At 42.1% G+C, this 14799-nt stretch overlaps 1 long non-coding RNA gene across 1 annotated transcript; it reads right to left on the bottom strand.

The window, feature by feature from the left end:
• Nucleotides 1–1226: 1226 nt before the first annotated feature.
• LOC147598310 (uncharacterized) lies at nucleotides 1227–8039 on the bottom strand. Its single transcript, XR_015260661.1, has 3 exons — nucleotides 7868–8039; nucleotides 6194–6326; nucleotides 1227–1573 (listed from the first exon to the last, which is right to left on the bottom strand). It is a non-coding gene; the product is annotated as an uncharacterized LOC147598310 (long non-coding RNA).
• Between the last annotated feature and the right edge of the window lie 6760 nt (nucleotides 8040–14799).

Raw genomic sequence — 14799 nt, 5'->3', positions numbered from 1 at the left:
GCACAAGCTTTCACACGTTGACAGCTAGATTAAAAGCCATTTAGGAGCTCTAGGGACATAGGCCAGTTGTTAGCATAGGCATAACCCATATTTGCATGGCCATATCTGTGTCCTTGTGAGATTACAGCTTCCACGGAGCATGTGACTACAGCATGGAGTGGCTCTCCTGGTTTATCATCTGTACACTTCACCGTTTCAGAGGATGGAGGAGGCCTTCAGTTCCCCTTGAAAATCCCAATCTTTGTTCTTCTACCCTTTTGTGTATGCTACATTCAGAGCTCAGCCAAAGCCATAAATATAGAAGTAGGAGGTATAGATGGACTTCCCCGGCCTGTCTTCATCTGAGGATCTTGCTGTATTTAGGACTTGTCCATTAACCTGGCACCTATCTTGGCAGTCTTCTCTGGCATTGCTTGGTACGGTTGCAGAGCAGGAGACTGGACAGCTGAGGCTACAAAATGCCTTTCTTCACTGCTGAACTACATAATAACGTTCAAAGCTGTGCTCTGACCACTGAAGCTACAAACCTGCCCTGTCTCCTGACTTTTTTTGGTAGCACTGAGTCAAATTTCAGTTCTTTTTGTTCATCATGTAAGGTCTCGTGGACGAGTTCGCTCCTGCGAGATCAGGCATGAGACATGCCTTTGAGTCCTCAGAAGTCTGTGGTTGTATCCCTTCCCGCTACCCCTCTGGAAGACAACATTACTTCGTACCTTGAAGCCTATCATGTCAGAAGATAGCGTAACCCAGACCACATCGATGTAAATCCATCAGATTATATTGCCTACTTAAGGGCAGGAATTCTTTGAAACAATGTTCTAATTGGATGGGGAAAAGTCAGGAGTACAAACAGATTATGCATCTCTTATTTCTCCTCGTGAAGGAAAGGGAGCCTAAGTGCCAGTCAAACACACTGTACTGTAACAGTGCACCTTAGGGAAAACTTTTCCTTTTCCCCTGACAGCTTTTTTTTTGTGAATATTAATTTGTACTCCTTGAATGTCTTAGTCTTCCAGGAGCTGTGCAAGTGCAAACATTAACCAACTTCTCTAGTACAGCAGCTCTGCTAGTGTAAGAGGAGGCGTGTAGTCAAAAATGAAACGGTTGTGAAGACGCTTAGTTTTTGCTGCTGTTTTGTTATTTGCTGGTTTAGGCAGATTTAGCAGGAATACCATGTGTGAGTCAGGCTGCATATAATATACGCAAGCATCTGATGCAATATTTATTTACTGGTAGGTCATGGGGAGGGAGAGCTGATAAAGACAGATAAATATTCAGATATTTTATACTTAAACCAACTGCATGTACACGTAGTTTAGTTAAACATAAAAACCAACCGTAAATGCCAGATGTATTGCAATGTAATACTAAACAGGAATTGTAATAAGGAATGTTTTCCAGTAACTTGTTCCTACCAGGAGGGTGGTGAACGCTTCATTTGATAGAGTGATTAATGATACTCAGCGCAACTGCTCCGACTGTAGGGGCGGAGGCTTTGCTAATTGGATCTGGAAATTCCTGGTGCTTAAGGATGACGAAAACTTTCACAGCCAACTGGAGACTTGTCTTCTCCCTGCAGTTAGATGCCAATAAATACAGCTCAAGTTAATAAATCTTGTACCAGGGAAAAGATCTGAAAGAGAATTTGGACCTAGTTATTGTTTCGATGTGGCGTTATTAGAGGCATCTTAATATACCATAGGAGTCCCTTTTTGCTAAGTGTTGGGAGTTGCTGATTTAGTCACTGGTTTGAACTGATGTGGTAAAGAAAAACACAATTTGTGACCAGTGGTGTGTAGATGCCACAAATACATCTGCATTAATTTTATCCACTTAATCTCTTCTCACAAAATCTGATCAGATGTGGTCCAAGCATGGCCACACTGGAAGACACTGCTAGCCAAACCTTCCATGGTGCCCAAAGCTGCTAGTGACTAAACTCACATGCTGGACACCTCCTTCTCAAGAGATGTAGCTTCAGGCATTTCTCTGTTATTTTACACTTCAACAATTTTGGAGATGTTTGTCTTTATCTTTTCAGCCAGCTGTTAGTGAACTTATTAATGAGGTTTGCTAATGTCACATAACTATTTTTTAAGCTGCTTGAAGTCCTCAGGAACTGAAAGAGCATTATCAGCTTCCTCTATACTTTGCAGCTTGCAGCCTGTGAGAAACAGGATAGTTAAAGGCTTTCCCTTTCAGTGCAAACTGAAACAGGTATAGTTAGTGAGATGTTAATAAGTCCATCCCTTTGCTGCTTATAAAATTAAATCTATAACAAGTTGGCTATCTCTTAGTGTTGAAAATAATTTATATTTTTTGTTAATCTTTTGGATCATGTAATACAAACTGCGGTAGGCGATATCTGCCTTGTTCACTTCCCCCTCCCTCACAAATTTACCCACTGTCTTAGCCTGGAAAATGACGAGACTGGTATGCCTGCACCAAAAGGTCAGCTCTGGCCAGGGAATGTGGCACGGGATTAGCAAGATGTACAGAGAGGCACTGAACATATAAGCCAAATAGGAGCCACAATGCAGAGGTAGGGAGGAATAAAAAAGAAATGAGGGAGAGGTGGGAGAACTAAACAATGGTTGGGAGGGAAGAAAGGGCTTGAAAAGCCACAGCAAGGCGGAAAGGTGGGCATAACCAAGTGGGAAACCCAGGGAGCCAGGGAAAGAGCTCTCCTGGTCTCAAAATGGAAGAAAACAGCCTGAAGCAGAGTGAGAGGGAGACAACCTGGGAGAGAAATGCCCATCAAGACAAGGATGTCTTCAGAGAGGCTGTACAGAATTTGGTGATGCTTTTTTAGATATAAAGAAAACAAACTCCTGGGGAAAAACCCTGCTGGTTCACAGAGCAAAGTGCCAGCCCACTTGTGCACAGCTTTGTGCCAGGGAGACAGAGCGAGGAGCTTGCAGATCTTCTGTGCATGCCCTGCGTTCACAGCTCTGCCCTGGGCACACTGTGAGCACTCCTCAGCAAGTAGCTGCCCTTCCATGAGATTTTTTTTCTCTCTTTGCAATGGAGAGGAATAAGACAATAAAATAAATCATAAAATCATAAAAACTGTAGAGGAATAAAAAGGGATTTTCCTCTCTTTGCAATAGAGAAATAAAATGTCAGGCCACCAGAAGGGGTTCTCCTGTCCTGTTTTTTGTTCCCAGTCTTGAGGCTTTTCTCTGAACAACTCAGTGGGGAAAAACTTTTGCCATGTTTCATCTGCACATACAAAGAGGATGGAAAATAACAACTGATCGGAGCAACTGGGGCTCGGAGTCGGGAAACTGTCTGCATCAGGTCTCTCCCCTCTCTGAGTCATGGCACCCTCAATTTCAAAGCCTCCCTTTATGGCAGAGGCTCTCAAAACTATCTTCTTTTCATCTTTTCCCTGCTCCTCTTAGAAGACTTTGATATCTGCCTCCAGTGATCTTGTTCTCTGCACAGGAGTGTCAGACTGGCTATGATTCCTAGTGCCATCGGTGCTGCTGATCTGGCTGCCCACTGGCACGCAGCGTGATGAGGCTTCTGGGCACGTGACGTGTGTCAGGGTTGCAAGGAGTAATCAAGTCCAGTCTCCTGGTAGTATCAGGTCTCATCCCTGTGTTGTCACTGACGACTTTTTCCTGCATGTCCCACCTTGCATTTCCTGTCTTTCCCCTGTTCCCATACCTGTGCCTCTCATCTTGCTGCCCCATGCCTGACCCTGTACACGAGAAGGGTGGCCAGCGCTTGGAGTGTTTTTAAATTTCTGTTTAACACGTACTTCAGTTCATGGATTTTCCAGAGGAAGTCAGGTTTTGGGGGTATTTTTTTAATTTTGGTTTTATTTAAAAAAAAAAAAGTAAAGGAAATTCCCCTCCAGCCTACAGAATGGAGCTATTGAGAAGTGGTTTTGTTTTTCTTTATTAAAGCATTGACACCCTGCTATGCTTAAAATAATAAAACCAAAAAAGGCCAGCCTTCTTTATGTAATGGGTTTCAGGCTCTTGTATTCATAGTGCAGTGGGGTAGCTGTAGTGAAATATAGGCTCTGCTGAGATAGGCAGAAGGAAAAAAAAAAAAAAGCAGTGTGTGCTATTTAATTTCTGCAATGTTCTGATTCCCTCCTACCAGCCTGAAAATGCTAAACATGATCCTTTGTCTGGCATATGGGGATTTGGAGAATTGTTTCTAATTACTGCAGTTGTGCTATCTAGCTTAACTGGCTTAAATAATATATTAAGTGCTTTTATGATCTTCCACAACATGCTGGAATGCAAAGAGGTGCATTTTATGCTGTTTATACTTTATGGCAAGCATAACCGATATAACATTAATCTGCAGGAAAAAAAGATTTGGTTTGATTTCTTGCTTGTGTAATTTGCAGCTGGAGCTCTAGATGATAAGATCCTGTTGTGGTAGGTGCTGTGCAGATGCAGGGCATGCATCTCTGTCTTAAGAAGGTGGAGTCTACTTGCAGGGGAAAGAGGCTATGGGTGGCTACGGGGAACGGTGGGGCAGAACGACTTGATGCCAGGCAAGGATCTTGGGACACCGCTGGTCGAAGCACTGCTGAGTTAATGGCAAAGACAAAAAGTGTGGGATCTGGAAGAAGATTGCAGGAAGTCATGATCGAACCTATTTAGGGGACATTCCCACCATTTGATTTAAAATTTAATATGAAATTAGGAATGGATTACTAAGCATCATATATAGAATTGGGAATATTCAAGGGTCTAAATTAGTGCTCACCCAGAGAAGAAAGGCACTATGTCCTGCTCAAGAATATTTTTTTTTTCCTCCCCTCCTCTTTTTTTTTTTTTGAGCAATAATTGCTAGTCATCTGATTCTGCCCAAATACCAGTGTCTTTTGCCTCAAATCTAGATTTTCTATTATCTGCTATTGTACCTAATGTTTAAACAAAATGTGAGAAAAGCATGCTGTGAATGTCTTGTTGCTGGATCTAGTGTGATGAATAATTACGGAGCGGCTGAGAAATGCTAGCCAGAGGCTCAAAGAATGTGTAAGACACATGTTTTGGGGGGGCATAAAGCACAAAGGGAATTAGTGATAATGATTAAGAATGGCACATTCTGACCTATAATTTGGTCTAGCTCTCTGTAAAATTGCAAGGACTGGTAGAATATGCAAGTAATTAGCAGTATTTCACCTATTTGAAGTTAAAGCACTGTGCAGACTCTGCAGATTAGAAAAAAAAATTTTTTTTTGTCTGATTTTGCTTGCTGGTAGCTTGAAAATAGAAAGGTGAGAGAGTTGTGTCAAATCTTGAAGTATAATTTCACAATTAAAAGACTGAGGAGAAAGTGTGATCTGAAGACCTTCAGTTTCCTAGCTGTGACATAAAATTAACAGTTATCTTTATTCTCATTCTGTTCTAATATTCCGGCAGAGGAGCAAAAAGCACTCCCTAGGCTGGCTTCAGTGAAATGGAGGAACTGTTACTTAGACAATAACAGGGTGTGGGCTGGGAAAGAAGTGATTTTTTTTTTTTTTTTTTGGGTATATAGCTGGCTAATGTTTGCACAATGCTTTGGATGCCGTGAAGTGATATACATCTAATGCTAAAAATTGAGAGATGCTCTCTGGGGGATAGGAAACACTGTTTAAAAGCATTTTTTGATTGGCTACATGGAAAATTTCAAGGTCATACATGCACCAGCTTGCAGGGATGCACAGCTGGTACCTCATCACTAAAACCAGCAGAATCTCAGCTAGAAGGCTGTTAGTTAACTGTGTGGGTAAAAATGGAAGGATAAATTGAAACTATCAGAAAGTGGAAGAAACAGCTGAGAAGTGATAAAGAAAGAGAAATGAGAGGAGAAACTCTTGCCCATCATCGTGGTGTCCAAATGCTTTATAACAACTTCAAATTGCTCCCTTCCTTGAATGTACCAATTTTCTTTTCCAAGCTGCAACAATTTGGCAGCCTCCAGCTACTGTGAACTTGTCTTCTACTGCTAAGAACTCCTCAAGAATCTGCTCAGTATTCTAGGCCTAAATTTTATTATAATAGCTGAAAGGAGCTGCTAGGCCAAAAGCTCTCTTATAGGAGTAGTTGGGCTTCTAACCAAAGGGAGAGCGTGTGCCAATGGCTTTTATGGATCATTTAACAATATGTTTTATGTAATAGAAACACATGCAAATACTTAATATAGTAGGCAAAATTTTGATTAACTGCTAATGCTTTACCTTGCTGCATGGGTATGATCAATCCACAGAAATGGCAAGGTGGAACGCTGAAGGAGCTATTTGTCCAGCAGCGATACGTCATGTTTGGTTTTGAGAGTCCACTGTAACACATCAACAGCCACTGCGTGTTCAGCTGAAATGACAGCGAAACAATCTGGTCATCTGCATCCTGTTGTGGCTTATTGTGTACTTAGGGGAATGAGGTGCGATGTAGTGGTTTGAGCAGATGGTAAGCCGTCAGACTTTTTTTTTTGTTGCTTTGTTGGCTTGATCAGCAGTTTTTCGTTGACTCTGAGCAGATTATAAGCACGATACTATCTTAGATAACGCCACTTGGTAAAGAACTTTAAAATCCTTCAATACTGTCATTAGCTGTTCCACCACATAATAGAGGTCTGTTATTTTGATGTCTTTTTTATCCCTGTCTGTAGGGTGTCTGGAGTGTCCTTAACTCAAACTGGGAAGTGTAACTTTTGGATTACTATCAGTGGTAGTGTGGCATACCAGCATAAAAATGTGTGTGTGCTTGTGTGCATACACATTTGTATATGCAGTTGTCCGGCGTTCTTTTACTCTGTGTTGTGAAAGCACTGAACCGAGACATCAGTCTGTTGGCAAGATCATGAAGGCTGGCAGGTTTCTCTATTTGGGGATGTTCTTTGTTTGTTCAGTGTTTGAATCGCGTGAAACCTTAATTAGCAAATAAGATGCTTTGGCCTTCCCTTCCAAGATCTGAAACGGAATTAAAGGAAGTGCAAGGATGTGCCAAATGACATGACAGTACTGGCTCCGTGGTTTTTGTTTTACTCCGCTGCCCTGCTGTTTTGAGATGCGCTTTCCATTCTATCAGCTGCTGGCAAAACGTTCATGAAGTTGTTACATGTTTTATGCCTTGGTATTGCTTTTTCTATACACAACAATCAAACTGCTAAGATGTTGGAGGCCCTGTGTGCAGCAGCTGTTGAGCTGAGAAGAAAGCAGCTCTTTCTTTGAAAGGGAAAGTTGCCCTGTTGTGCCACAGTGGTAAGTCACTGCCTGCTGTGCACCGGGTTTGCTGTTGCGCTCTGGGGGCAATGCAAGCATCCTCTTTCTACAATGCAGTTTGGACTTTTCTGAAATGGAGTAAACATTAGTCACTTCTTGCAAAGCCACTTCTTTCATTTGATCTTCTGTTCTTAATTATTTGCACTTATTCTTGTCACAACACTCTTTCTTTTGCTGCTGAGGATGGAACTGCAGAGAAATCCTTTACTTCCATTCCAATGACACAGTGGTTTTCTGTCTACAAAAGGGTACAGAATTGCTTTTATCAAACATATTTCTTTTCCTATTGTTTTTTGATGACAGATACTGCTCTTAATCTAGACAGAGACAATACTTAGAGATGGGAGATCTATGTTCCCATCAATTTTTGTTACGTTGATAAATCATAGCATGTCTTGCTCTCTGAATGACATGCTTCTGGATTTAGGTCTGCCTTTTTTTTTTTTTTCTTGTTAGAGTTTTTCAATGCTAGCAACAGACTTGCCAAAGCTCATCTGTTCCTTTAGCGTTCGCTCCAGCAGGCTGATTAATTCTATCACACTTTTCCCTGTATACGGCGTAATCAAACAAGTTGATAGAAAATCAGGAAGGACGTGATATTTATAAACATTTCTAATGCATTACACTTACCTTGTGACTCTCGTTAGTTGTGGCACCTCGTTTCTTCTGGGTTGGAGGAATGTCAGCAAAGTCTGCCAAGAAAAAAAAGGGGTTTTACTGTTCTTTGTGGGCCTCAAGTGTGATTGTGTCACCCTTCCACGCACAAGGAAGCTTTACTTTTAAGAGAATAACATGAGTGGAGGGTGCCTTATGGTTTTTGCTTCTGTGTGTTTCAAAGGCAACTGCAGTAAAAGTAGGGGATCACTTACTCACAAATCTTAAAATAGCTAAGAATGCGGGTGACGTACCTCATTTTCTTTGGTTGTGTAGATAACACTATTAATAACATGAGCTGAAATTACGTATTAAGTACTAATATGAGCAACAGTTCTGAGTGGCTTTAAACTTGTTATGAACTCCCTGAACAAAAACAAGCAGAGGGAAGAGGCTCAGCAGAAATATTAGTTAATTCTCTTATAAAGGGGTGGCAAAGTTAAACAGAGGTAGACCACAGCCCAAATAAGGCCTGTGGGATTCTTCCACTTCCCTTGCTGTCTTTTCCTGGAGAGGACTGGGACCTGTTGTCCAAACCCCTCTTCCCATATCTGCCACAACCTGACACACAGGTGTGGTGTTTGCCACACGTGGGTGTGCACAGGTCTCCTGTCACTATTGGCTGTGTAGCAGAAGTTGTCACCTCCACGCTGTGCTGTCACTAGAGCTCAGCCCTTTGGGGCAGAGGGACACACTGTTCTCTCCTGCCTATATGGTATGGACTCATCAGGAGTACATACCATATATATCTATATGGACTCATCAGGAAAGAGGAAAGTATGAAGTGTCATCTGCTGCTGCTGGGAAGTAGCAGGGGACGACTGCCAGCCCAGGGGTGAAGCACCTGGCTGTTCCGGCAGAGGCAGCAGTGTCAGGGTGGGTGGGGAAAGGGAACTGCCTGACCAAGGCAGGAGAGTGCTGGGAAGTGGGGATCTATAGGGCAGGTGTAAAGAGAGAAGTGCCCTCATGCTGAAAATAATGGGGAAAAATCCAAATCATCTTACTCTGAGAGTCTCCTGGCTACACTACACTGCAGCCCTGGTGAGCCCTGCATTCATTAACATGTCCCCTCAACAAGGGGAATGATTACTGGGCTTGTAGAAATCCTGTTTGAGTATTTATGGTTAAAAAATAAACACAACATTTATTAAAAATAGGGTGGGGCTTCCTGAGAGAAGATAATGTTAAGACTTAATTTTCTTATCTGCTGCTGCTAGTTACAGTGAACTTATTCAAACTGAATAACTGAATTCTACAAGAATTACATCTGTGGGGCTTTTTTCTGTTTGTTAGGGTTTTTTGTTGTTTGTTTGTTTGTTTGTTTTAAAATTCAGCTTTGACCACAAAAGCCATGGCCTTTTCCCCTGCAATGTTCTGCTACAAAGTTGATGCTGGCAATAGTGTGGGAGTACAGCTTATACAATAACAACGTGACATAGGAGGGTCCTGGTACAAATCCGTTCCTTTTTTTTTTTTTTCTACTTCACAGAAGTCTAGCAAATGTCACCCTCTGACTACTACTCTAAAGCACTTCTTTCCTAGAAAATGTGGGATGTGATGAAAGTTGCAATTTACATATGTAGTTCTGTTGTTGTTTGAGGAAGCCTTTTGTATTTTCCCCTCTGCTTCTGATAGCATCAGAAGTAGACTGGCAGATAATGATTCAAGGTATTTTTCTCATTTATCAGTTCAGTATAATTAGAAAGATATTAATCCATTTAGCTCTAAACACTGCAAGCCTACGGTGAACAAATACACTTATTGCACCTTTGATATCTCTCCCACCTTCTGCTCTTTTCAAATACCTGAGATGTGCTCTGCTGCACTCCATTCAGGGGTGGCTGTAAAGCAACAAGGGGTAGAAGTTGTCTCATGTTTGTACTGTGCCTAGTACAGTGTGTCTCAAATCCTCACTGGTGGCAATAAATGCAAATTGCAGATGATAATCGGCTCCTATAGTCCCTTACCAGTTTCCTTCCAGACTGAGGGGTGAAGATAGCTCTGTCAGCTGTGTCTGTGTTGGAGATTCGGGATCTACATTTCAAAGGTACATAAATGTCTTAAAATAATAAACCCGACTGCAGTGAGTAGGACTTGTCTGACCAGAATCCATTAAATGCAATTACAAATTCTACTCTTGGGTTTCTGCTCTGTGACCATTTAGGAAAACGAAGTTTTCTGCATGCTTCTACTGTGAGACTGGTTTTGTTGAGGTTTTTTCTTTTTCCTTAAAAACAAAACAAAAAAATGTTTTATCAAGTTTAAATGCCTGGGGTGGAGTTCCCCTCCCTGCCTCCAGTTGCTTGGAGCAGATCAGGATAGACAAGGAATGGTCTTCTTCTTAAATAGAAGACAGACTGAAAAGCTGACTTTTTGACATGTAAAAGTTTAAGCCCTGAATAATTGTGTGAACATTAGCAATGCTCACATATTTTCCTAGTCACAAATTTTATTTTGATGACCAGAAGTCCACTTACTGGAGTAGTAAGAACACTGAAAACTCCCTTACTGGGTTTCTAATATACAAATTCCTAAAGATGACCCACAGCATGTTTTAGCAGAATTCTGCTTTTTGTAAATAATGCTTAAAAATAATATGAAGCTACTTTAAAAAAAAAAAAATTCATCTAAGTAATAATTACAGGGAAATATTTGAGATATGGACAATCAGAGAATCTTTGGTGCTATGAGATGCTATTCTGTGGAAGTACAAAATCTGAGATCCCTTTTGCTCTATTTGACCTAAGTCCTTTGACATGAATTCATCTTTGTGCTGAAAACCCCTTCAGCCCTACTTCCTAATCACATATTAAATACAAATACTAAAGACTAGTTTAATGTTTTATATTTTTGTGTAATCCTAAACATAAAGATTGCGACTATTCTGGATAATAGAGTGTGGCATTTACATAGAATGGCATAATACATTTATGTATTTTGAAGTAGTTTGCAAAAATCAACTGATTGTTAGAAAAATGAATAATATTTCAGGGTAGGGGAGAAGATAGATATTGGGGAAAGAGAGGCAGAGATTTAGAGGCAGGGCCTAGAACTTGCATTTTTGCTTCCTGTTTTCAGCGAATTTTAAACCAGGAAATCCTAGGGACTTATACCACTCTTCTCAGAATTGTTTTTGATTCACCACAGCAGTCCCACAATTACTTGGCTTATCTCTTTTGAGTTCAGGCCTTTTCACTGCAATTCAAAACACCACCTCCTTAGCAGATGCCCACTTCAGCCTGGGTGATTTTTTTTTTTTTTTTTTTTTTTTTTTTTTTTCCCCCTCCTCCCCCGCTATCCCTGGTAGCTGGTTGGACTGGCAACCACCCTGCTGGTGACTGACAGCTGTTCTGCCAAGAAGATAGTGATGCTGCAAGCCTCCTGCTGCCTTTGTGCAGCTATAATGTCTGGTTTTCCACAGATACTTGACAATGATGCAAAGACACTTAAAGATATTTGCCTAAGTGCTTATGAATTAATTTGTGATTAGTGAATAATCAAATAAATCATAGCAATCAAAAAGACACAAGGCCAGTTACAGTTAGATTTGCATATATAGCACTTTTCCACCAGATGAGAGGAGCTCAATTCATCTACTACAAGTAGATTCAGTGCATCTTAATTTGATTTACCTTTGACATTACATTCAAATAGTAGCAACATCTATAATCTTATGCTCCCTAATAAGTCTTCATTAAAAACTTGCTGCCAGATCTAATCCATGGTTAGCGTACAAAGTCTTATCTCTAGGTTCCCGCTTCAATGCCTTTGAGAACATGCTTAATTTAATCTGAACAAAGACACTGCCATCATCAGCCTCCAGTCTGATTTTTCCAATCTAGAATATCTTTGTTATTAAATTTGGTGCAGGCCACGGTGCACACAATGGATCAAGTAAATTATTTTAAAGCACTCTTCAAACAAAGTTCTACTGCTTGTCAGGCATCGTTCGTATCTCTGAGACATAAAAGAGATGTCACTTCAGTTTCGATTTCTTAAAATGTCATACAAAAATGCAGTATAAGTAGGAACAACTTAGTCAGCTGCGAAAAAGCAGCAAGCTTTAAGGTAATACATATTTTTAACCATTTTTGGAAAGAGCATTTTTTAAAATGTGACTTGTTAACCATTGTTATTAACCATCATTCCAATCCATTTTCCTTCCTCTAGAGGAAGGACCTCTTCACTAGAGGTTTCTGCTTCCTCATTTGCATCAAATACCAATCAAGCTGTTTGTGACTAAACTTTCAGCTGGTGGCAGGATCTGACTTGTAAATATAATTTTAGATATTCATTTTTTTTCATGAATTCAAAAGTGAACCAGTTGTCATTAAAAACCTGATAGTGCCTAATAATCTCTCCTGCCTGACATCAGGATGTGCTACAAGTGAAGGTCAAGACGTAACAGATAAAGTTCTGTCAAGATATAACAGATGAAAATGGAATAGTTTCACAAAATGCTGGTGAGGCCTCAGCTGAAAATGGAATAAAAGTCTGGTTATCCGTACACAAAAAAGTGATCTGAAGCTGGCATAGACGGAGTCTGATAAGAATTGCTGGAATTATGTACTACTTTAGAGAGGGGCAACTAGAAGAGCTTAATTTGAGGGTTGTTTTGAACCACAGCAGTTACACTGTGGTGGTTGCAATAGCACTGGATGGGAATTGTTGCCCTGGCAGGTGCCTTCACTCCTGTGTGTCTAGATGAAACAGGCCTGGGAGTGTTATGTCAGTGCTGTGCTGTGCCTTGGTACCTGGGGTTTTGTTGTTGCTGTTTAATAACGTAACTTACTGAAAGTAAGAGACTTAAGGGAGGTGAGGCAAAGATAAATAGTCACGGAGAAATTGGCGTGAAAACCAGAATAAATTGGTGTGAAGCTGTCTTACAATACCGTTGTAGTGGCTTCCTGCTCTAATTGCTTTCTGTAAGTGCTCTGCCAGTTCGGGTCTGGCTGTATCCAAGTGCAGCTTGTTCCAAGCAAAACGGGACGCTCTGTGTATCGTTACCTTTGTAATTCAGAGGAGCAACCAAAACGTTACAAGATTATTACTAGACATAAAGTCACACAGTAATACCACAGTGAAGTCAGGAATTAAACCCTGTCTCCTCAGCTGCGATTTAATACTTTTAAAAAAAGTTATCCATCACAAATGGAGCACGGCACAAGGAATGTCATTGGTAGGGGCTGGAATACTTCATTTAATCACAAGATAAACTGACTTTTCCAGCTGTTTCTAATACTGCTAACTTATGCTTTTGATTGACATGTTGCCACCTTTGTTGAATTCATTCTCTCAAAAATTTTAAAGAGTTTATATTGTATCTAAATTGAAAGCTCCTTGGGTGAGGGACTATATTGAAAAGAGACATGTAAAGGTAGCACAGGAATAAAAGGCTATAAGGGAGCTTACATCCTCTTTAAAAGATAAGTATGTAACAAGTGGCTGGTGGGTGAAGTATGTTTCCAACAAGTTCACTTACATTTTTAAAAAGCACTTAAGCTCCCTCCTCACCTCCATAGTCTATATTCCAGACAGGCAAAAGGTCCTTTGTGGCAGATTTTATGCTTGAGTGTAATAATTGTACTCTTTGTCACAAATCTAAGATAATAAACAATTCAGATGACGGCAGAAAAAAAAATGTAAGGAGGCTTTATAAAGCTTAATTCATTCGTAGTGGTTTTGCATTTGAGTAGTGTTATGTGAGGAGAAACGTGGCCTTCAAGCCAGCTTCTTTGTGAGCAGCATTCCTGGCCTTGCATATCAGATATGAAATTTGTTTGGAATGTTTGCTATAAAAATACCTACGTGTGAACTTACATCAGCGAGCAAGTAAATTCAGCCTGACCTTTCTCCAGCTCCGATGCGGTAAGATCATTCAGCACGGAAACTGTAAGTTAAGGAATGACTTGCAACTGGTGTTTTCACAGGCTTTGTTTCTGTGCAGGAACAATCCTTGGAATTAAGTGCCCTTGGAAATCACTGTTTTCTTTCAGCCTCCTTATTTTCTGCTTGGGAGTGACCCAGAGTATGTTACCAGGCTTGATGTTGTAACAAAGCCATTTGGGAAATCCTCCCGTTCTGTCCAAGTATTGGACTGCATACTGAAAGCAAACATGCTGAAGAACAGTGAAGGACAGAAGTATTTTTTGATCCTTTTACAATTCAGTCTGTGTTTCTGTATGAGACATTGAAAAGACATTTTAATGGAACAGGAACTTCCTCCTGCAGCCCTACGCTTGCCGTCCTTCTCCTTGGAGGGCTTTCAGAGGTATGAGGGGGGCTGAAGGGCAGAGGCACACGGTGCAGACCCAGGGCTCTGTGACTGTTGCACTGGCATAGTGAGGAAAGGCCGTTTCGCTCCGTCGCCTGTGTGCACACCTACGGAAAGCGTGGACGGCTTCGCAAGGGCCAAATTTCGAAGCGTATGTGTGGAGGGAGACGTCTTCCTCACAGGCCCTTCCTCTCCGTACCCTGTGTGGCACGGCTAGGCGCCTGAGACAAGGCCCGAGAGCCCGGCCCCGCTTCCACAGCCCCAGTCGGCCTCTTCCGAGCCCCGCCGCCCCTCGCTATCCCCAGAGAAAGGCCTCGCTTTGCCCGGGCCACCGGTCGCCCCGGCGCCGCTCCCGCCAGCCGCCCCCTCCCCGCCAACAGCTGAAGGCAGGGCGGGAAGCACGCGCCGGCGCCGCTGGCAGGCAGCGCGGGGGGGAGGCGGGTGGGGCCGCGTCACGTGACGCGGGGCTCTCCCCTGTGGCGGGAGGGGAGCCGGGCCCCTCCGCCGCGTCCGTTAGGCGGCGCCAAGGGCGGCGGTGCCGGGCCATGACAGCCCTCCCCCGTCACGTGACGCGGGGCGGCGGGCGGGCTCGTCACGTGACCCGTCATGGAGGCGGCGGCGGGGAGGGCGAGCG

Source organism: Chlamydotis macqueenii, chromosome 19, assembly GCF_036417535.1.
Source record: "Chlamydotis macqueenii isolate bChlMac1 chromosome 19, bChlMac1.mat, whole genome shotgun sequence".
Classification (NCBI taxonomy): Eukaryota; Metazoa; Chordata; class Aves; order Otidiformes; family Otididae; genus Chlamydotis; species Chlamydotis macqueenii.
Note: the sequence above shows the minus strand (reverse complement) of the source record. Positions and strands in the feature narration are given on the sequence as shown.